This window comes from Eleutherodactylus coqui, chromosome 6 (genome assembly GCF_035609145.1).
Source record: "Eleutherodactylus coqui strain aEleCoq1 chromosome 6, aEleCoq1.hap1, whole genome shotgun sequence".
NCBI lineage: Eukaryota > Metazoa > Chordata > Amphibia > Anura > Eleutherodactylidae > Eleutherodactylus > Eleutherodactylus coqui.
The window spans coordinates 103,639,418-103,663,369 of record NC_089842.1 but is presented as its reverse complement, the minus strand read 5'-3'; positions in this window follow the sequence as shown (position 1 = coordinate 103,663,369).

Genomic DNA, 23,952 nt, shown 5'->3' with positions numbered 1-23,952 from the left:
GTCTTCTGAATTGTGCAAACCGTACGTTAATACTGCTGTTAGTTTTTGCATTGTTTTTAGTTGCCTATTAGCCAGAATGTTATCAATATTGTGTGTGTGTATTATATGTTTGTTTTGGATGGTATTGAAGATATTTGATAAAGTAATTGCTTTAATATAGGGAATTTATTTGCAGTGAAATGCATAAAAGCACCAATCATTAGCTTAAAGGGGTTCTGACATAAAAAAAATAAATTTGTACTCACCTTGCCTGGCCTGGCCCGATCGCCAGGCATGTCCCCTCCAGCCGGCATCTTCTTCTGTGCCTTTAAAGCAGAGCAGGAGCGGTCAAAAAGACCGCTTCCTGCTCTGGTCCGTCCGTCAGGCACTTCCGAGGTGAACGGACGGACCGCACAGTGCTTGCTGTGGGCGGCCCGTCCGTCCTGCTGAACTCCGGAGTGCTGCGCATGCGCAGTGGAGACGCAGCCCGTCCTGACTCCTGTCAGAGGGCACCTCTCCACTGCGCATGCGCGCGATCCCGGAGTGGCAAGGCTCGTGCAGACAGAAGAGGAGGAACAGCGCCTGCTGGGAGATGACCCCCCCGATGTCAACAACAACAGAAGAACAGGTAAGTGTTATCTTTTTATGCTTTAGCAGCCATTAAACCATGGGTTCCCTGGGTCCATTAGGCAGACCAGGGAACAATGGCTGCTAAAGCATAAAAACATTATTTGTGTCAGAACCCCTTTAAGAGCTCGCTCTTGTCCTGGACTATTAGCTAACTTGTACATGCTTATCCCTGGAACATCTCTTAAATCATGGAGGATCTTTAATTTCCCTTCATTTGCTCTCAATTTCTCACTTTTCTTCTCGTGCGTGGGCCTATTCTTGACTTTATGCTTGCCATGGCTCACACATAATAGCTCTTCAGCGCTCTGCTATGCAGACCTTTTACTTTATGGCTGCTCCCAAGCATGAGGACACAGCCACGCATATGGCTTACTCAACTCTTCAGGCTTTTAGATGGCAGCCTCTGCCACGTCTGATGCCCTTGAAAACACCGCATTACTTTTGAAATTCTTTTTGCTTTCAGCCGGCACTATAACCTTTCCATTCTATGTTCTGTCACTCTCCTTGGCAAGATGGTAGCGTCCAACGCTTTTACATGGCTCTACCTACTTTCTGACCTGTCTGCATCATATTAGGATGCGGCTTAACACCAAAAATATCCCAAACATGGGGATGATTATAATTTTTCATAAAATAGTCTCATACTCAAGAGACCCAATCCCCATTCCTTCCTTTCTTAAAACTTTTCCGTACAGGCTATGAAAGGAGGTGTTGAACTTGTTCCAACTCCCTGTTTTTTCTGCAGAGATTTTTGAGTATGAAGAAATTCCAAGTGATAGCCCAAAACTAGCAATGTAGTTATTAGTTAAAGAAAAAAAATAAGAATGTCCAATGTGAGTGAATAAATATGAAGGTCAGCGCCCAAATATATAAACCCAAATGATAAGTAATGGTGAACTCACCTGGTGCTGAGCGAGACCTTCCAAAGGTAGATACCCGCTCACACCAGAGGTCCTGGCAGGCTTATTAGTGGTGTCTTGTGGGTCCTCCAATGATCCTCATAGCAAGGAGAGTAGCAGGCAGAGCTACCCCATATTGGATAACCGAATGGGGAAAATATACTGGAGTAAGGGGAGAAAAGTCTCTTTCTGCGCTTGTGTTGTAGTCCATAAAGGTAGCATACAGGGAACAATTTTCAGGGAACACACAATTTGATTCCATAAAATCCAATGTTACAAGTAACAAGTACCAGATAAAGTCCAGTAAGTAGTCACAAATAAAGTACAATGGGTGCAACGCATTGCGGTGTCTGACGCCCTTATCAAGCATAACTCAAAAATCAAACAGTGTCTTTATACGGAAAACATACTTCATATAAATCTGTAAAGCAGGTGGCCATTTCTTTGGCGCTGGACATTAGCTGGCGTCGTTCTGACCTCATCAGTGCACGCTCATTTGGTCTTGTCATCACCAAGTGCCAGGGGAATGTGCACACGTGCGTGCTCATTTCGGAGCACATCCATGCTCCATCAATGTGAGTGATTAAGATAAAAAAAATCAAGATGATACACTGTCCTTAAATGGGTTGTACCAAAATTTAATGTTTTTACCTATTCACAGGAAAGGGAACAACCTGCTGAAGGAGGGGGGTCTCAATGCTGAGACCCCCATTGATCTCAAGAACAGAGGTCCCCAATCCTCCTAACTGCGGGATTACTGTACCCATCACAGTGAGAAGGAAACTGAATGAAGAGCTCCATTGACTTTCAATGGGGCTACGGAAATAGCCAAGTGGCAGCTGCTTAGATATTTCCGTGACTCCCGAGGAAATGGAGTGTTGACCATGCGTGCTTGGCCAGCGCTTCATTCAGAATTACGTCACTGCAAGGAGGAAAAGAAACCCCTGCAGTGACGAGAGAAGGATATGGGAGTCCTGTTCTCTGGATCGGTCATGGTCTTAGAGGTAAGAACCCAACTGATTACCAAATTATCCCCTATGCTACAGATAGGGAATTACTTGTTATTCTGGTACAACCCCTTTAAGGGATATCTTCAGTTGACTATGGTAAAAAATAAACATAGTTGTATTAACTTTCTACTGGTTCCTGTGTACAGTGATGATGCTTCAATCTCAGCGACTTCACCAGTGTGGCCTGGGACATGTGTAGACAACATATCATCACTGTAACAGTGTAAACAAGGATTATAAAATAGGTGGAGGATCAGGCAACTATTTTAGTGGGAGTGTTGGACAATAAGTAGAAAAGTTTTCATGGTTTAAAAAAAAAGAAAAAGAAAAAATATATATACATATTTTTGAGTATATTTACACATTTATGTCTGGAAAATAATGCAATTAATAAAGCTAACAGTAAGACAACTAAAAGTAAATAAAATCAGTTCTGGAACTATCCTGCAACATTCAGGTTGAACTCCTCTTCTGTTCCCAGGGTTGCCAACTGGCTGATATTTTTTGGTAGATTATTTTATCAGTCATTTTGTAGGAGATATGCCTTTTTTCCCCAACATAGAATTCTTTTTATATCTCCGAGTAGAGCAGACATTGAGAGAGGAATTTCTTTTAACAATAATTTTGCTGTCCAGTCTTCTGTCTGGGGAGTGTTTAATTGATCTCAGAAGCTTGGCAAGCTGAAGTAGGTCACTTCTAATTGAGTCATAAATGAGATGGAAAGTTTTGGATGAAATTTTTCAAAATGAAATGTGGTCACTCTGAGACTTGAAGAAGAGAGAATTATAACTCTGCATTGTGCAGAAGATAGAAAATATGGCAAAAACTGCCATTATTTGTTTTATGCATGGCAGGAGTATAGAGGTTTGGAAGGATGATCAGAGATGTCTGGTAAGAATGATGTCCTTTCCTATCTTTTATATATCGAGTCTGAGAGTTTGAAGACATATTTCAGTTTCTTAGTTTAGTGTCAGGCATTGTCATGAACCACCTCTAAAATGCACTGCTCACTACAGCTACCTTTAGATTGTACGACTGTCAGGTGCATTAGCCCCAGACAACCATCCCTGCGACTACCACTTCTTGCTTTCAATAAGGAGCAATAGTCTGTCAGAGAATAGAAGCAGAGTAGGCTGGAGACCTCCATTCTGGCTGCCCACCTCCATGTACTGCAAATGGGTAGTCGTTGAAAGATTGAACACTCCTTTTAACACCGAGTGAGAAATTCATTCAGTAGTCATTTGTTTTAGCTCACTGAAACTGAATGCCCAGTGACTACTTGAGGACTTTTTGCTTAGTGCCCTGTGGGGGCTGTATGTACACGGGCCGATAGTTGCTCATGGCAGAGGCGTAACTTGAAGATTTGGGGCCCCAATGCAAAATCTGTAACGGGGCCCCCAACTATATTGACTTAATTTATAGTACTGGGCTCCCTAAATGGAGAAGAGAGGCCTTATGCGCCCCCTAAGGCTCTTGGGCCAGGGTGCAACCTCATCCCCTGCATCCTCTATAGTTATGCCCTTGGCTCATGGCGATTATTGATGCAACTATCAGCCTGTATAAAGGTACCTTAACTCCTGTTCGTTGTTTTCCCAGACAATTAATCAATTATGGGGTGGGGGGTGATGGTGAGGTCTTCTCTTGCTAATGATATCTCTTTTAGCAGCCTACAAGTAGAAATGAAGCAAGGACTCCATGAGTCTTCCATATAATGCAAGGACATAATGAATTTGTCAGAATGAGAACCACTCTTCATAATAGGAAAGGTTGCGATGCTATACATTCCCTGTAGGATTATGGTGGGACACTATGTCATATTTTGTTTTGTGTTCACTGTTACATATAGTCCAAGAAGATAAGAACTTTTTCTTTTATCAGCAGCATCTACTTGAGCACTCTCCTTTAGTGTCTAGGACAACAAGAAACTGCCTTCTGTCAGCCATATTAACTCTCATGAGGCTAATATTTTAGAATGCTTACAAATTGGAGTCTGTTTGTAGGGCTTTTCCTATGTAATCTGCCAGAAAACTTGACAGTAAGTGGATTTTCCTACACTGCCTCCACAGGAGAAATTCAGGATCACTGGATGCCCTTTCAAAGCAACAAGCTGTCTATGTAATTTATTGCCATGCAGGATCCTTCAGAAAATTGCCCATTGTAACCACTTTAGATTATGTTTAACAGACATGGGTCCTGAGCAAAAGAGACTCTCCGTTAATAACTCAGAATCCTCTAAAAGTTTGTTTGAAAATGGATTTTCTAAACTGGACAATGTTTTTTAAAGGGGAAATGAATTTACCTACTGTTGGAGATTTCACTACATGTTTATCTACAGTAAATGGCCATTTAAAAAGGTATGCCCACCCTTTCACGATCGGATATTCCTTGTATGGAAATTAGACACTTGACCTCAGAATACAACATAAAATAAACTATGTTTTCTTTGGGTGAGTTTCAGTGTGAATCTACATTAGAATAGGAAAATTGAGGGATCTGAGTGACTTCAAACAAGGTATGGTTATCAGTGCTGCACAAACAGAGGCAAGTATTTAAAAAACTCCCAAACTTGTGGGGTTTTCCCATGTAACTCTTGCAAACGTATATTAAGAATGGTGTGATTGTGGAAAAACATCCAGTGAAAGAAGATCTTCTGAATGTTAAAAACTTGCCATTAAAAAGGGTCAGAAGAGAATGTCAAGAATAGAGATGGGAAGGCCTGGAAAAAAATAGAAACATTTTTTCAGTTTTTTTCAAAGCCCTTTTTTTCCCAGAAAAATTGAAAAAAAATGTGTAGAATATGTTCTTTTTCAAGGATAAATAATATATCTATGACATGGTATTGAAACTATATAACATAAAAAATGGCTTTGGAAAAAAAACACATTTTTTTCCCCAATTTTCCCAATTTTTTTTCCAGGCCTTCTCCTCTCTAGTCAAGAATCATTCTGATGAACAGGCGATGCACAGCCAAGCAAATTGCAGCCAAATACACAACTGGTGGTCCAACGTTAACAGTTCAAAATGCATATATTATATATACTTCAGTAATATCAAGGTCTCATCATTTGATATTTATGCCGAATCTCACAATTTATTGTGTAGTCCTATTTAAGGAAGAGCCAGAATGTCAGAATTTCTGAGTTCTAAGATGCTGGATTAAAGGAATTTTATAGGAGCTCTCGTTGTACACATTCTTATACACCATGAAGAGAGCGAGACTAATACTGTACTTTCTTCTTGAAGCTAAAACAAAACAAAACAAAATATTTTCTTCGACCGTACCTCATGATCACAGACACCTCTGCTAAGATAGACTTTTTACATTATCTGAAATCAATGCTCCATTTTGCCAGAGTAAATTGTATTAAGGTTTATTACTAAGACATCAGTTTATATTTGACTGTCCTCAGCTGAGGGACTATTAAAGTAAACTTTGAAAAGAGACAGAAAGCTTTTATTTGTGGCTCCTGTATTTCAATAAATGGATTTGCTTTGCTGCTTGTAAATCAGGAATAATGTCCTTTATTTCATTCTCAGATTGGGATCAGTTTTTCAAGCACAAATAATCAACCTCTATTTATTTATTTTTTTTCACTGGAGTCATTTAGCAGTTCATTAAAATGTCTCATAATGGAGAGAGAGCGCGCAGAAAACTGGAGGTAGGTAAGAGCTAGGGTTAAAGGGGGTAGATCACCAATGAGTGGTTGGTGGAGTTCCACCCTGGCACCCTCACCAATCAGCAGAACTAAAGGGCACTGTTGCTCGCAACACATTCAAGTGAAAATGACCATATGTGTACACCAAGGAGCGAGAACCACATACAGGGGTATTACTAGAAGTTGTTTTCACCCAAGGGCTTTTACTAATTGTATGTGGAATTTAGGGTGAATTCAAAAATACAACACTCAGCATAGTCTGACAATTGAGCATAATAAGACTACTATGTTCAAGAAATACTGTGCCATTTTATGTGCCCCAAAGATACAGTATGATACTATGTGTACCAATATACCTATATCTTGTGCATAGAAAACCCCCAAATATTCAGACCCCCGATCTAAATGAGTTCATACTCCAGACTAGAGCCCTCCATTTACTTCCTCGCTCAACAGTCTTCTTCACTTGTGCGTACCTTTTGGCACAGTCTTGAGGCTGGTCAGCATCATGATATTGTGTGTATCTTTAGGTTGGCCAACATTAGGGCCACCTGTGTGGCAGTTTCTGATGGTGTAGAGCACTCAGAAGGGTTCGTAAATGATACTGGGTGTTATCTAGTTGATAGCAGCCCAGTAAACATTAGCGGGAGCAAAACCCTTTTGAGTGCACAGGTGGCGATTATGCTCCTAGTTTTATATAAAAGACAAAACTAGGACACCATACATAGTATATGCTTTTAGTGGTCACCAAGATGTAAACCTTCTCATCCCTTACCTCTATATGTCTTATCTGGTCACCCTAGTGTAGTGTACAGAAGTCAATGTGTGTAAGCTTCTGGATGTTTCTGAATGATCTATGTCATCTTGTGCGTATGTGTATTATCAATGTGCTCCATGTGAGTGAATATGATGTAACATAACATAGTAACATAGTATGTAAGGCCGAATGAAGACATTGTCCATCTAGTCCAGCCTGTCTATCCTCCTGTGTTGATCCAGAGGAAGGCAAAAAACCCCAAGGCCAGAAGCCAATTAGCCCTTTTGAGGGAAAAATTCCTTCCCGACTCCCTAATGGCAATCAGACTGTTCCCTGGATCAACCCCTAATAGTTCCTACCTGCCTGTATACCAGGATTGACACTTAACCTAATATTTATATCCTGTAATATACTTCTTCTCCAGAAAGACATCAAGTCCCCTTTTAAACTCCTCTATCGATTTTGCCATCACCACTTCCTCCGGTAGAGAGTTCCACAGTCTAACTGCTCTTACAGTAAAGAACCCCTTTCTGTGTTGGTGATGAAACCTACTTTCCTCTAATCGTAGCGGATGTCCTCTTGTTACCGTCGTGGTCCTGGGTGTAAACAGATCGCGGGAGAGATCCATGTGTTGTCCCCTCATGTACTTATACATGGTTATTTGGTCGCCTCTTAACCTTCTTTTTTCTAGAGTAAATAGTCCCAATTTGGATAGCCTCTCTGGGTATTCCAGTCCCGTCATTCCATGTATTAGTTTAGTTGCCCTTCTTTGAACCCCTTCAAGCACTGTGACATCTTTCCTGAGCACCGGTGTCCAGAATTGTACGCAGTATTCCATGTGAGGCCTGACAAGTCCCTTATATAGTGGAAGGATAATGTTCTCGTCCTTCGCCCCTATGCCTCTTTTAATGCACCCCAAGACTTTATTTGCCTTTGCAGCAGCTGACTGGCATTGGTTACTCCAGTTTAGTCTATTATCCACTAATACCCCTAGATCCTTTTCCATATCACTTTTCCCCAGCGGTACCCCATTAAGTGAATATTTGTGACATCCGTTCCTCCTGCCCATGTGCATAGTCTTACATTTTTCAACATTGAACTTCATTTGCCATTTTTCTGCCCAAGCCCCCATCTTATCCAGGTCCGTTTGTAGCTGCACATTGTCTTCCGTTGCATTAATTATATTGTATAATTTTGTGTCATCTGCAAATATTGATATTTTGCTGTGCAGCCTCTCTATCAGGTCATTAATAAATATGTTGAACAGAGTGGGGCCTAATACTGAACCCTGTGGCACCCCGCTAGCGACTGTGGTCCAATCAGAGTACGAACCATTTATTACCACCCTCTGCTTTCTTTCGTTGAGCCAATTTTTTACCCACTTACACACGTTTTCGCCCAGTCCGAGCTGCCTCATTTTGTATATTAGCCTATTATGTGGCACGGTGTCAAAGGCTTTAGAGAAGTCCAGATATACAAGATCAATAGATTCTCCCTGGTCCAGCTTAGAGCTTACTTCATCGTAGAAACTGATCAGATTTGTCTGACATGAGCGACCCTTCATGAATCCATGCTGGTGAGGAGTTATTCCCTTAATCTCCTTGAGGTACTCATCGATGGCGTCTCTCAGAATCCCCTCGAAAATTTTTCCCATTACTGAAGTGAGACTTACTGGCTTGTAGTTACCAGGCTCACTTTTGCTCCTTTTTTTGTAAATTGGAACCACGTTGGCAATGCGCCAGTCCAATGGTACTACTCCGGTCTTGATAGTGTCTAGAAATATTAGGTATAGCGGCCTAGCTATCTCATCACTTAGTTCCTTTAGTATCCTTGGGTGTAATCCATCTGGGTCCGGTGATTTATCAATTTTAGTTTTCTTTAGACGCTTCCGCACCTCCTCCTGCGTTAGGTATGAGATATTTTGTGAGGGGTTCATTTTATTCCCCTGCATCTCGTGTGGCATTTCCTTTTCTTTGGTGAACACACTTGAGAAGAAGCTGTTTAGTAGATTTGCTTTCCCTTCGTCATCATCAATGATTTCTCCTGCATTGTTTTTTAAAGGGCCAGCGCTCTCCCTGCAAATCCTTTTGCTGTTTATGTAGTTGAAAAATAGCTTCGGGTTGTTTCTGCTCTCTTTTGCGATCCGTCTTTCTGCTTCCTCCTTGGCAGTTTTGATCGTATCTTTGCATATTTTGTTTTTTTCCCTGCATGATTTTAGCGCTTCTTCGCTGCCTTGTTGCTTTAGTAGTTTGAACGCTTTCTTCTTTTCGTTTATTGCCCCTCGTACCGTCTTGTCGAGCCACATTGGTTTCCTTTTAGCTGAGTTTCTTTTATTTTTAAAGGGAATGAACTGCTCACATGAGGTGATTAGGATCCTTTTGAACTTTTCCCATTTTTCCTCCGTACTGATATTTTTGAGGATGTTGTCCCAATTAATGTTACCGATAGTAGTTCTAAGCTCATCAAATTTTGCTTTACTAAAGTTTAGTTTCTTTGTCTCTCCCTGATAAGGCTTCCTATTGATTGACAGCTGGAAGTTGATTATATGGTGGTCGCTGTTCCCCAAGTGCCCCTCAACCTGCACCCCCCTTATACGTTCCGGTTTGTTAGTTAGTACTAGGTCCAGAATGGCTCTCCCTCTTGTTGGTTCCTGCACAAGTTGGTTCAGGTAATTGTCTTTAATTACTCTCAAGAACTTATCACCCCTGTGAGATTTGCAGGTTTCGCTCTCCCATGTTATATCTGGGTAATTAAAGTCCCCCATGATAATTACTTCGTTTCGTTTTGACACCTCATCTATCTGCCTTAGTAGTAAGTCTTCAGTTTCTTCTGTTGCTTTTGGTGGTCGATAGAAGACCCCTATCAGGATTTTGTTATTTTTTCCTCCCTGTATTTCTACCCACAGAGATTCCACCTGTTCGTCTCCTACCCCTATATCCTCCCGTAGCCTCGGCTTCAAGTTCGATTTGACGTACAGACATACTCCTCCCCCTTTCTGGTTCCTTCGGTCTCTTCTGAAGAGATTGTACCCCTGCAAATTCACCGCCCAATCGCACTTATCATCAAGCCATGTTTCAGTAATTCCGACTATATCATAACTTTCATCAGTCATTCTTGCTTCAAGCTCACCCACTTTACCGATCAGACTTCGTGCATTCGTGATCATACAATTTATATCATTTTTTTTGTTTTTTAAATTTGTTTTGTTGCTATTCGTACTTATGGCTGATCTATCAGTTCTAACTGTACTAACCCCACCCCCTGCTCGTCCCCCATTCCCTTTACTTGGACCCAGATCGCTAATTACACTGGCTATCCCACTATTTCTCATTTTGCCCTCCCCCCCAGTCCCTAGTTTAAACACTCCTCCAGCCTTCTAGCCATCTTTTCCCCCAGCACAGCTGCACCCTCCCCATTTAGATGCAGCCCGTCCCTACGGTAGAGCCTGTAGCCGACCGCAAAGTCAGCCCAGTTCTCCAGGAACCCAAATCCCTCCTTCTTACACCAACTACGGAGCCACTTGTTTACCTCCCTAAGGTCCTGCTGCTTTTCTAGTGTGGCTTTAGGTACAGGTAGTATTTCCGAGAAAACTACCCTGGAGGTCCTCGCCCTGAGCTTGGACCCTAAGTCCCTGAAATCATTTTTGAGGGCCCTCCATTGACCTCTAACTTGTTCATTGGTGCCAACGTGCACCATGACTGCTGGATCCTCACCAGCCCCTCCCAGTAATCTGTCAATCCGATCCGCGATGTGTCGAACTCGAGCGCCAGGAAGACAACACACCGTTCGACGATCCCGGTCTTTATGGCAGATTGCCCTATCTGTCCCCCTAATAATTGAGTCCCCCACCACTAGGACCTGTCTAGCCTGCCCTGCACTCCCCGTCCCCGTCTCACTGGAGCAGTCATCCCCCTGGCGTTCAGAGGGCGTGTCGTGCTGCAGCGGTGCTGGCTCTGTAATGGCATCCCCCTCATCTGCCAATCTTGCAAATTTGTTGGGTTGTGCCAGTTCAGGACTAGCCTCCCTGGTTCTCTTCCCTCTATCCCTCCTTCTTTCTGTCACCCAGCTGACTGCCTGCTCCCCCTGCTCTTCCGTACTACCGTCCGCCCCCGCCTCTACCCCAGCGAGTGCCTGCTCAGTGAGCACCAAACTCATTTCCATGATGTCAATGGCTCTCAGTGTTGCCAGTTGCCCATTTAGATCCAGAATTTGGGCTTCTAAATGTGCGACGTGCATGCATCTTGCGCAACAGTATGCACCCTCGATCGGCTGATCAAGGACCGCATACATTGCACAAGTAGCACACTGGATGACATTGCCAGGCATGGAGCTCATCCTAATGGGGATCTACAATTTACTTGTGGAAGTAGTGAAGATAGACTTGTTCACACTCCGCTCACGCGCTGCTGCAACCGCTCAACCGCTGACCCGCTGCTGCAACCTCTCACACCCTGCTATAACCGCTGACCCGCTGCTGCAACCGCTGACCCGCTGCTGCAACCGCTCACACCCTGCTATAACCGCTCACCCGCTGCTGCAACCGCTGACCCGCTGCTGCAACCGCTGACCCGCTGCTGCGACCGCTCACCCGCTGCTGCGACCCCTCACCCGCTGCTGCGACCCCTCACCCGCTGCTGCGACCCCTCACCCGCTGCACCCGCTGCTGCGACCCCTCACCCGCTGCTGCGACCACTCAACTGCTCACACGCTACTGCAACCACTCACTCGCTGCCGCTCTCGCGCAAACGCTTACCCGCTGACACGCGCTCACAAAATTTTTATTTTTTTTCCCCCTCACAAACACTTAGACCCCCAGACACACACACACACAGAAGACACAATTTACCAGATACACAGAAGACACACAGCTCACAAACACACACAGAGGTAGAGGTAGATACTTATCAGCTCACTCTGCCCTCCTGTCTCAGCTGCTCCGTTCTGGTCCCCTCCGCTGGTCCCCTCCGCTGGTCCCCTCCGCTACTGCCGGTCTCTGTTTGCTGCCCCCGCACCTGCCTCTGCTCCGGCGGCCGCTCACTCCACCTGTCACTCTGCCCTCCTGCTGCTGCTCCGAGACCCGCTCCGCTCCGCTTCTGCACTCCTCCTGCCGGCTCCTGTCACCTTCGGGCGCCGGTATCGGCTCCTCCGCTGGTCCGATGTCTCCCTCAGACCCCCGGCTCGTGCCTCTGCCTCGGCGCGCTGCTACTGGCGTCTGACGTCACTTCCGGTCACACGATTAAAGGCGTTGTTGTGTGTATTGCATAGCTGCAGCACTGAATGGGTTATAGTCTGGGTTATGTCTGGAAAAGTATGTCTTTGTGTGTCATGTGACCTTGTTTTATATTTGTGGGTGCAAGGTGTTTGAGAGTGGTTGTTCTGTCTTGGCTGATGGTCTTCTGGTCTGGCCTGAGAGGAGCTGCTTTGAACACGGACACCCCTAGTCTGTTTGTAGTGTATATGGAAGAGGCTGAGAATATAGAAACCATGTGCTGTGGACCCCCTCCTTCCCTGTATGGTGAGCTAGAAGTGTGACAAGCCACAAGAAGTGCGAGTTCCGGCTGTGCAGTGTGGATTGTGAATCTTCTACTCCGTGAGTCTGTACTGGTAGAGTCGGCAAGGTGTTTGTGAGAAAGTGTCTGAGACCAGAGAACCACAGATAACTTGGCCTGTGTAAGTCACTCTGTTCTCCCGTGTTTCCTCCCTGTCACCTCACATGTTCTCCTGCACTGCCTATCCTGCTGGTGGATGTTAACCATGGACTGTATTGAAGTTATTACCAGTTGTGTTTGAGTAAACGGCTTTACTGATCATTCCTGGTTCTGCCTTTAAACCTCAACCCTGCGTGTGGACTCTTTCTTCATTCATCGAGAGATCGCCGTGGAGGAGGGAATGATGGCTCCCCTGTGATAAAAGTGGACTAAGGTAAACCCTCAACAGGTTAACCTAATTTTAAAAGCCTGTTCGTGGCCCTTTGGACGTGTCCCTGGTTACCCTCCGGTTGGGAGACGGTAGAGCCACCGTGTCAAAGCCTAAACTCTACCCCACTATCTCCTAAGCTGGGGCTCGCTTCTCAGATGCTGCACTAGCTTCCTTCCTATGGTGAGATCCACAAGAGAGACTATGTGCATTGTTAACCAGATGGGGCACAGTGCTCTGGAATCAACGATGCTTTAAAATATATAATAATAGATTTGTCTTATTAATTGGGGGTTCTATAAATCCAGTTTGCTATCACTTTTCACATACATACATACTGACAGGCTAATTGGCTTCATATGAAATTGGTGCTATGATGTAAATCTGTATGTAGGCTTGAGAAATGGAAATGTAATTGCACACAATAATATGGGCATCAGACCATACCATTGTGGACCACTAAACTAAATTTGGCCTAAAATAAAAAAAGAATAACTTGTAATTTAATTTTTACATTTTATCTATTAGTTATTTTCTTTTCTTTCATATTTTTTGCTTCAGTCCTTTTTAGTCTATCCTGACCTTCTGTTCGTTATATGTCATTTACAAAATCCGAATACATTGTAGCTAGAAATCATTGGCGAGGGTTTATTTTTGATGCTTATTTATTTTGACTGTAAAGACTGTTTCTCTTCTGCTCATTTCTGTAATCTGATGGAAATCATTGTCAAGTGTCAATCAATCAGTCCATTTAGGAGAAGAAAAATGGATACATTAAATATAAGATGGTATTATTGATCTGGCATTGCGGATATGGATTTGTAATATGTTTACAGAAAGGCAACGCTAGTCTTTGCTGTTTGGAAAGATGATGTTAAATAAAGTGGGCGGAGCTTCCAGTAATTTTGCACATTTTAGAGAAATCTAATACTTTCATATTAAAATTCTTATCGAAATATAGGGAATTAGAAAAAATACAATAAATACCTGATACATTCTCTATGAATAAAGCATTAAGATCAGCTGTTGAGATCTCTACTATAAGTGCTTAATATTAAAAGAATATCCTGGAATGGCCACCCAATAATCCTTTCTCCATCTACTCTGTGTCCATCATTCATACTCCATCCAATCTATAGCTTCCATTTTTCTAACTGTTATAAACTATGTTCACCTTTTGTTACCCCCTTAAGGATGCAGCCAAGGCTTTTTTGTTTATCAGCTTTCCAGACACAACTTTAACTTGAGTACATAATCATTCTTCCTTTTTGTTTTCTGTTCTCCACTGTCAAAAAATTACAACTTTTTTTATTTTATTTCCCATAAATATTGTATTATTTTAATATGCATTGATACCAAATATGTTTTTTTTTATGTTAAACACAGGAAAGGGAGGGGTTAAATCTTTTATATTTTTATAACAGTTAAAAAACTTATCTTTACTTTTTAAGTCTCATAGGGAACTTCAATTAGCGATCACTGCAGATCGGAATAGCTGTATATTGACAAGCATTCTATTAAGCCTTGCTACAGACTAGCTTTCACAAGTCCCCAGGTTGCCATGATATACCTACCGAGGGCATCTTTACAGTATGCCACTGGATCTTCTGGCATGGTGATGTCACCTGTCAAATGCTGTGGTGCCGGAGTGCCAAAACTGCAGTCCAGTGACACAGGGAGTATATTGATTTTATATAGCTTTGAGCATATGCTGCCCAAAACTATGTGACAAAATAGGTCGGTAAACCACTTTAAAAGGCTTTTCATGTGACCAGATCATTAGGCTATGGGAAGGTACCACCCATCATGTTGCACTTAAACTTTAATGTTCTTTCTATTTTCTCTCCTATCTTCCATTTTCTTCAGTGTTCCAAAGCAGAGCATGCTACTTACAAATAGGGAGTAACTCTTATTATGGGGACCTCAGTAGCCGTTGCATTCTGTGCACATATTATTTAGCTAAAACAGTCTTGGACTGAGCAGAAGAAAAAAAAAAACTTTCCATAACAGATTTTCCAAGATCTATTTGCTACATCCTACCTTCCTTCCACACTCAATACATGAACCCATCATACCCGTACTCATAACCAGACTGAATTGCTAAAACATATACAAGGTATTAGTTCATGGATTGAACAAGTCACATAAGCCCGCAAGCCCACTTCAAGGGTCCTCATTGTCTTGCGTGTCCCTACTCTAATGAGACAACTACCCCCAGGAAACCTGCCTGCAAGCAGGATGATTGTACTGATAAGGATGACCCACTGGAACCTAAGGACTTAACTTGTCCAGACATGGTAAATGATCCACAGCAGGATAGGAAACAGTTCACACCAACACACCAAGAATTGCATGCAACCCAGAACAGAACAGTTCCCATCACATGTCTGGCCACCTGCACAGACACAGAACATGTCACTGTTCACACCAATGTACAGTGAACAGGATTGCTCACACCACATGTCCGGCCACCTGCACAGACACAGAACATGTCGCTGTTCATACCACAGAACCAAACTTCACTCAGAACTTTCACGCATACAGATATCAAACCATAGCTAGCCCAAGTGTCCTCCCTCCAAGGGGAAAGATAGTCAGCCACTGTGCTGAAATACAGGGAACCATGTCAAGAATCACCCATCTGACCATACGAGACATCAGATGTCTGGAGGCCACACCGGTATATATAAGCAGCAGACCAGTAGAGTGACTGGCTGGAGACATCCACACCCAGAAAGCACAATTATTACACACCTGTGAAGGTGTGCTCCTGGAAACCTGTAGAACAACAGTTCCCAGAATGCCCACCCTGACACATTTATTGTTGTTGACAAAATATTGTATATATGGATGGAACACAAGTCACACACATATAAAAGCCCATATGCGGATACATACAGAGATGGGAGGATACCACAGTGCCTCCATAGTAAAAAGGAGCTCTTTGTAGTTGGGCAAAGCACTCAGTCTACAGAAACACCCATGCCTGATCATTATGCAGAGGAAGGCAGCTTCACCATAAATTTGTCTTCCCCTAAGGGTTGAAGATCAGGAACATACATAAGGGCCACATGGGGATAGTTGGACATAACTGCTCTATAAAGACACTGTCAGTCACAATTAGTTTGTGACAGTTGCTGTTTTAGATGACAATAACATAAGATAAAACGACAAATCACTGATAGATCTCTGCCATGACATTGGCGCGGTCTAAGCTTCAATATGAGATGCAGCATGAACATTCCAAATGTAGCACCTGAGAAATACAGGAAAAACCCAACATGGCCAATGAACTTTTCAACAGACATTTGCCTTAAGTCTGCACTTGGTACCGTTATTTGTTTTGCAAAAAGGTGCCGAAAGCCAGCAGAATATGGTCTAATTGGGCCTTTTCATCAATTCTAAATCTCAAGTATATGGCCAACTGAAGTCGACTGGTCTAGCAGACTGTGCACTAACAGAAAACCAGCAGAATCTGTATTGAAAGTGAACGAAGTAAGCCATGATGAGTATAATTTGAGATCAAAATGAATAGAAGATAAAAAATGCCAAGTGTTTGTAAAGTTACTCAGCATTATATGCAAATTTACATTATAAGATAATAGTTGGAAGTGTAGCTCCACGTTATGCATATATTGCTATGTTCAACCAACGTATTATCCTATCTGGGACTCATAATTTTCAACGTTTCCATGGGGTGCCATAGAACTGGTGTGGCCATATTGCATCTCAAATAGAACATTACATTTGTATATCTTACGAGGCTTCTTCTGAGTTTAATTGGATTCCTTTTTTTGCCAGCTGTCTATTTGTTCTGTCATGGTATAGACACAGTTCATTCATCGACTTCGTTGAGGCTTGTCCCCAAAGAGCCCCATTACTCATTATTAAGCACGTCTGATGATGCAATTAAATACAAATGTTACGCACATTTGACTATAATGCACTATCTTAAGATCTTAACAGATGTTATAATTAGGTTTAGGCCAATGGTGCAAATCTAAGACCTCATTATCATATTGTAAGACCAGCTGTTAACCACCCTGCTTCTCCTGACTCTAAACAAAGTCAAATCCCTGAAACAAATTTTATTACTTTTACTTGAAAGTAACTTTCATCAGCATAACTAAATTGTGGATGAGTCATCATGGCTTGCATGGACCAAACCTGGCTGAGATTGTACATAACGATGAAAGGCACACGGAGGTTTCATCCAAATGCTACCCTAGATCTGAACATCTCATATTGCATGTGCTACTATCACTTACTGGCCCTTTTACACGTGCCGACAGTCATTTGGACGACTGTACGAGTGCTGACGTCATCGCTAAGGTCGTCAGCACTCGTGCAGAGCATTTAAACTGAAGGACTTGCCAGCGGCTTGCGGGCTTCTTGTCTGCTTCTCGCTCAGAACTTCTCCTCCTATGGGAAGTGCTCAACAGGGAGCATGTACACAGAACAAGAAGCCTGTAAGGTAACGAGATTTTTGAAGCGGAGTGAAAAGTCAGCTTAAACAACCGCTAACGACAAGTGAGCAATTTTTTCACATTCGTTGAATTCATTTGTTTGAATTAATTTTGAGCGATGATCGTTACGTTTAAATGGGCCTTAATCCTCATACACATAGAGTGCCTATATCCATAGAGCTTGTACATAGAGTCCCTATGGAATGGCCATATATTACGGCAATACAAGTTACGTCTCTCGAAAGATAAGGATTACAATAATGAAAAGGAAAACCTGAAATACAGTTGGTAGTTAAAGGTTTAAATACTACAGCATACCCAGCTTTACCGAGCCTTCATCAATCTGGTTTGGTAGTCACTGTTGACAGTTTACCTCATGTCTTCTCTAACTACAATTTTATTTTTTTCTTATTTATTTTCTTATTTATTCTTTTGCGTCTCAGGTTTTATTTAAGATGAATTTCTTTTAAATAAAATGTTAACATTTCAAATGCATATCTAAAAGGTAAATACAATTCTATCATTCAACAACAGTTCCCTCTCATCTTCCTTCCATTGCTGCTTAAAATGAATGTGTATATGAAAAGAAAACTTTCTAGTGAAGCTTTTCTCAATATTCACTTTACAGTAAGTACACATTTGATGTTAGGCAAATTACTTATGATCTTCGTTATTTCCTTTCTCCTTCAGGGTCTCCTCTTGTGTGACTTTCAGATATAATTGGCTCTTTGTGCCCTAACCTGCTAGAGATCTGGCGAGACTCGATACTATAAAAAATCCTTTGGACAGTCTGCTGTGTGATTCCCTAAGGAGACTGTCTCCCTATTCTTTATGTGCAGACTTAATAAGAAGAAGAGAGAATAAAATTGCATACACATAAAGCAATTAGGGTAATCTTTCTACAATATAATATAAAGCAGAGTATTATTGTATTATTAGAGCCTAATTAATAAGAAGCAAAATGATTAAAAAATCTGGTTTGTGACCTTAACAAAGTGAAGGACAAAGGGGCACCTTGGAGACAAGGTCATTGTAGTGGGCCTAGTTTTTTGAGCCCTCTATGATCATCTCTCATCAATAGGATAAATCATTATCTAAGTGGCCATTTGCAAAGTATTGCATAACTTCCAATAGAATCAATGGACATTCATTTGAAATGTGACATTTGACAGGACAACCAAGGATCTCCTCAGGTAATGGTGTTTATTTTATGTGCGCACAGACCCTGGTTAACATCCTGAAACCAGAGTGCATATACCAAGAAATTCTAACAACCTTATACAGTGTGGGCTGGCTTAATCACAGATTCATAACTATTGGTTAGCACTTGGGGGAAAAGCTAAGGTAGAAAGAATTTACTATCATCTTCTACGAGAAAAGCAGTAGGGGGGGTTGGAATGTAAGTTGGGGTATCTTGGTATCCAATTGCAGCAGTGTGAGCAGAGAGAAGACTACAATATACTTCAGTTTTCTGGCTGATAACAGAGAGGCAATAGCAGTTAAAGTACATTAATTTTTCTATGTACTCGTACTACACATTAATTTCAATTATCCCCAATGGTCTACCAAAGATGAGACTTATAAACAAGATAAGGTAGTCTTAAATGGGTATTGCGGCAAAGGGACCACTGGGACTGGGGGACCCATGTCCCCTACTTTTTCATAGTTCAAGATACATTGTCCCATTTCTGAAGTGTAATGGGGAATGGAGTTGCTGGTCACACATGCATAGCAGCCGCTTTATTCCTCTCAATGGTGAATGCAGATAGCCAAGTGCTGTGCTCGTTTACCTGTCTGCCCTATTGAAATGCATGAAGTGATGCCGTTTCATTCAATCCAAAGGGGTGGATAGAAATAGCTGAGCGCTGTACTCAACTATTTCTGTCTGCTCCATTCATTTCAATGGGACAGACAGAAATAGTTGAGCACAGTGCTTGGCTATTTCTTTCTGCCCCATTGAAATGAATCTGCCTGCGCCATTGAGAGGAATAGAGCCGCTGCTGTGCATGTGCAACTTGCAGCTCCATTCCCCACTACACTACAGAAATGGGACAATGTATCTTGAATTGTGAAATATTGGGGGACACAGGCTCCCCATCGCCAGAATACCCCTTTATTTAATTAAGGGACCCAATTCATCAGTTAATCAATTGATAATAGGGTGTTTAACATGTTGTCAAAGCAAAATAATCTCATTTAACTTGGACCCTACATTGATTCCTATTACAAGATCAGCTTAACTTGGAGATGTTTAGACTTGACACTGAAGACATGTACTGAGTTTTCCCTGAGGTACAAAAAATTTGTGTTAAAGAATGTTAACTAAAATAACCAGGAAGACACTAGGGTATTCTCTCTGTTCCTCACTTGTATGTCAGAGACGTTGAGCTCCTATCAGGGTTGTAGATTAGCACAATTTAACCCATTAAGGACCAGGCATTGTAAATGTACGGCTCCTGGTCCCCGGAATAATGCCCAGCCGTATGAAAAATTATGGTGAGGATTTAAGCCTCCTGGCTCTGCAATCAATCAGAGGCAGTACTGGTTATCAGCTGTTAGTGACAACTGATAACCCGGAGGAGATTGACAGGAGGGGTTTTTAATAGAGATGAGCGACCCTACTAGGCCACACCCCTTTTTCGCCCGAGCGTCGCGATTTTCGAGTACTTCCGTACTCGGGCGAAAAGATTCGGGGGGCGCCGTGGGTGAGTGGGGGGTTGCAGCAGGGAGTGGGGGGAGAGGGAGAGAGAGAGGGATCCCCCCTGTTCCCCGCTGCTACCCCCCGCTCTGCCCCTGCCCCCCAGCGCCCCCCAAATCTTTTCACCCGAGTACGGAAGTACTCAAAAATCGCGGTGCTCGATCGAGTAATTACTCGAAACGAGTATACTCTCTCATCTCTAGTTTTTAACCGTTTCTGCCTTCTCTTTGCCCGAGTACACAGTGCTCAATAAGCGCTGTGTACTGAAAAGTGAAAGTGGAAGTGTAACTTCCACTACGGGAGCCCGGGGGTCATGTGACTGACCAGCTCTGACCCTGACCAGCTCTGCCAGTGACTTATGTCACTACAGGGGATGTTTTCCTTGTAACTGCTGCTCCTATGGATGCCCCAGCTGCAGTGGAAAAATGGCAAATAAAAAAAAAACTAAAAACATGGGAATGTCCCCCAGGAGGTCTTATAGTACGTCATGGGGGACATAGATAGTAAAAACATAATTACATGCATTAGTAAATAAAAGTGACAAAATAAAACAACAATACATACATGAGAAAGAAAACACAAAGCCGACGCCAACCAAAACAGTTGCCGTATGCGCCCTGTAAACCAAAACCATACATATTGTATATCAAAACGTCTGAAAGAAAATGAGGAACCCGGTCCCATACTTTATTTTAGCATAAAAAAATAATTATAAATGTTAAAAAAATTTTTTTTTTTTTTTTAGCTTTTTACCCCCAATAAAACAAAAAAAAAACGGGAGAAAAAGTCAGTGAAAAAGATCTTAAAAAAATAACCATATATGTCACGGGAAAAAACACAGCAAGAATAGTTTTGGTCAGTGAAGGAAAAAAAATAGGGCAGTAAAACTATTACATGGGTAAAATCCCTAAAAAGTGTCTGGTCTTTAAGGTACAAAACAGCTTGGTCCTTAAGAGGTTAAAAAAGTTCACATTTGACACCTTGTCAAATTAGGTTTTTGTCCTAGACTTTGGTGAACTGATTTGCAAATGCGCCTAGCATTTTGGGAATGGGTTCTGAGTAGAGATGAGTGCACATGCTCGGTTAGGGAAATTACTCGAGCGAGCATCAGCATTTTCGAGTAACTGCCTGCTCGTCCGAAAAGATTCGGGGGGCGGCGGGGGAGAGCGGGGGTGGAACGGGGGGAGATCTCTCTCTCCCCCCCCTCTCCCCCTGCTCCCCCCTGCAACCCACCGCTCACCCCGCTGCCCCCCGAATCTTTTCGGATGAGCAGGCAGTTACTCAAAAATGATGCTCGCTCGAGTATTTTCCCTAACCGAGCATGCTCGCTCATCTCTGAGTACATCGAGGAAGTGCTAGCGGTGTCAGATACCTGGAAAGTTTATGTTCTAAAAAGATCTTTTGCGCTGCCTTGATTGATCTCCGCTTACTGCCAGTGAGTGACAACATTTTTTTAAACATAAAAGACAGAAAACTTGCACAGATCTAGCACAAAAAGTTTATAGCTGTAGTATAGTAACAACTAATGTCCTGGAGTCAGGAAGGGATTACATAGAACCTACATCAATACTTCCAAATATATAAAAATATGAGCAGGGCTGCAATCACAGAACCTAAAATAAATTCTCCCTCACAATATATATATATAAAATAGATATCATCTTTATTAACAACCAATTAAATATACAGGTACATTTTATCAATATATCAGCCCCCCAATATTTAACAATTTAAGATACATTGTCCCATTTCTGTAGTGTAGTGTGGAATGGAGTTGCTGGTCGCATATGCACAGCAGCGGCTCTATTCCTCTCAATGGTAGATAGCCATTCATTTTACAGCTATATGTGTATGGTTTTCTGGCTTGGTTTTCTATTCCCAATCATTGTTAAGACTTGTTAGAGTGACTACCCACTATAGTTCTTTTTCACTGCGAAATTCACAGCGTTTTTTTTCTCCAGGGGTCTATGAGACTTGTTAATGTTAAAATTGCGACCGCGCAAAATCACAATTTTAACATTAACAAGTCCCATAGAACCCTGGAGAAAAAAAACGCTGCGAATTTCGCAGTGAAAAAGAACTGTAGTGGGTAGTCACCAGTAGAAAGTAACTTTGATTTGAAGGAATGCTGCCATCCAATAGGTGGCACTGCAGAGGTATTTTTCCATCTCCCTTATTTGCATAAATTACTCAGAGGAGCTAGCATGGCCTTATAAGTCTCCTTACTCACCTATTAGGTGTCTCCACACCCCTTTTGGGTGCTTTCCTTGGGAAGACACTATACCATCCCCGACCCACTCACCCCTTAGGTGTCTCCACACACTTTTTGGGTGCTCTCCTTAAGGGCTAATGGCCACGGCCAGGTTTCCGCCACATGAACCTAATAGCTCAATGTACATGCGTGAAATTACCCATGGCATGTTCTATTTGCCGCGGGAATGCGCGCAAACGGCTTCCATTGTAGTCAATAGAAGCCACCCGTCACGCTATACTTCCGCTGTAGTACAGCGGAAGTATAGTGTAAATATGCGGTACGCCCGCTGCCGGCCATGTCATTTGACGCTGCCGGTGCGTCATATGACACCGCCGGCGCATCATGCGGGAGCTACGCAGCGGATCTGGAGGTGAGTATGGGGTATTTGGGGGGGGGGGGCGCCGTGACGGTCCCTACTGCGGTATTCCACCCGCCATGATCCCTAAGGAGACACAACACCCCTCCTGACACATCTAGATATCATAAATATAGTAATATTGGAGATAGTGGAACTAAAACGACAAGCCCTCCACAAGAGATGCTATGACGATGACTATCCAGTAGAAAGGGAGAAGATAGAATATCTCCGGTATGACAAACTATTCACCGCACCATGCAATATTACATAGGGGATGTGTGTAAATAATAGTATATTAAATTACCAACAAAGTACCATCAATAGTATATATAAACACATTCCCTGGAGACATAGCAAATACAGGGATAGGTCACCAGAAACACCTGAACACACCTTTCACTGTGTAAACAGCTTTGTCAGGAGGTAGGGATCTTAACAATAGTGAGGAAAGTTAATAACGTTTATCAGCAAGTTTCATAGATTTGGATCATACAGTGGATCTTTAAGATTCTAGATGGCCATAACATTTATTCTTGACCCAAATGCCTTACACTGTGCAAATATTACTATCTCTGTGAACGCACAATGATAAACTTGGCCAAGCTAAAGTAAAAATATGTAGAACTGAACTCCGGATATAGAACTTCCTATACTTGTGGGACACCTCTCTTCACAGCAAGTCACTGGGAAATGATTTGTGAAATAAATGAGCTCGGAGGCCTGTGTGATGTTAAGCAGATTCTGCGGAAGTCATTCCTAAAATCTCTTGTTAAAATAATACACTTAGGGATGATGAGGATTAATTGTCAGTGCCAATATTCTCTGCGACTGTGCCAGGAAACAGTGAGTAACTGACAACTAGAAAAGGACTGTGGTTGAGGAACACACTTTCCTGCATTTAACTCTGATTCAAAGTCTTGCTTAGTTGACGTCCTTGGCTAAAATGTGTCTTAGGAGATTTTTCTATGATATCATTACTTTCTTGCCATACATACTAGTAATAAGGAGATGTTTACAGTTATGGCTGCCCTGTTTTAGGGAATTCTTTGGTGATGGACATTTGGATGTCAGTGTAGGGTGTTTTTTTTTCTCACTCTTAGGGCTCCTTCGCACTGGTGATTCCCTGTGGATGTAAGGCGTTTTTCATGTGAAAATGGACTCGCATCACTGCGGGGATGAAGGTGTCAGGGAAATTCTGCGTACAGCACCAATCAGGCCCATCCCAATGCCCCGCTGCCGGCGGTAAAGAAGAGATACCACACACGGAGGTTTGGTATAGTTCCTCACACGGGGACATAGCTGCGCACTTTATTACAGATTACATGGGGT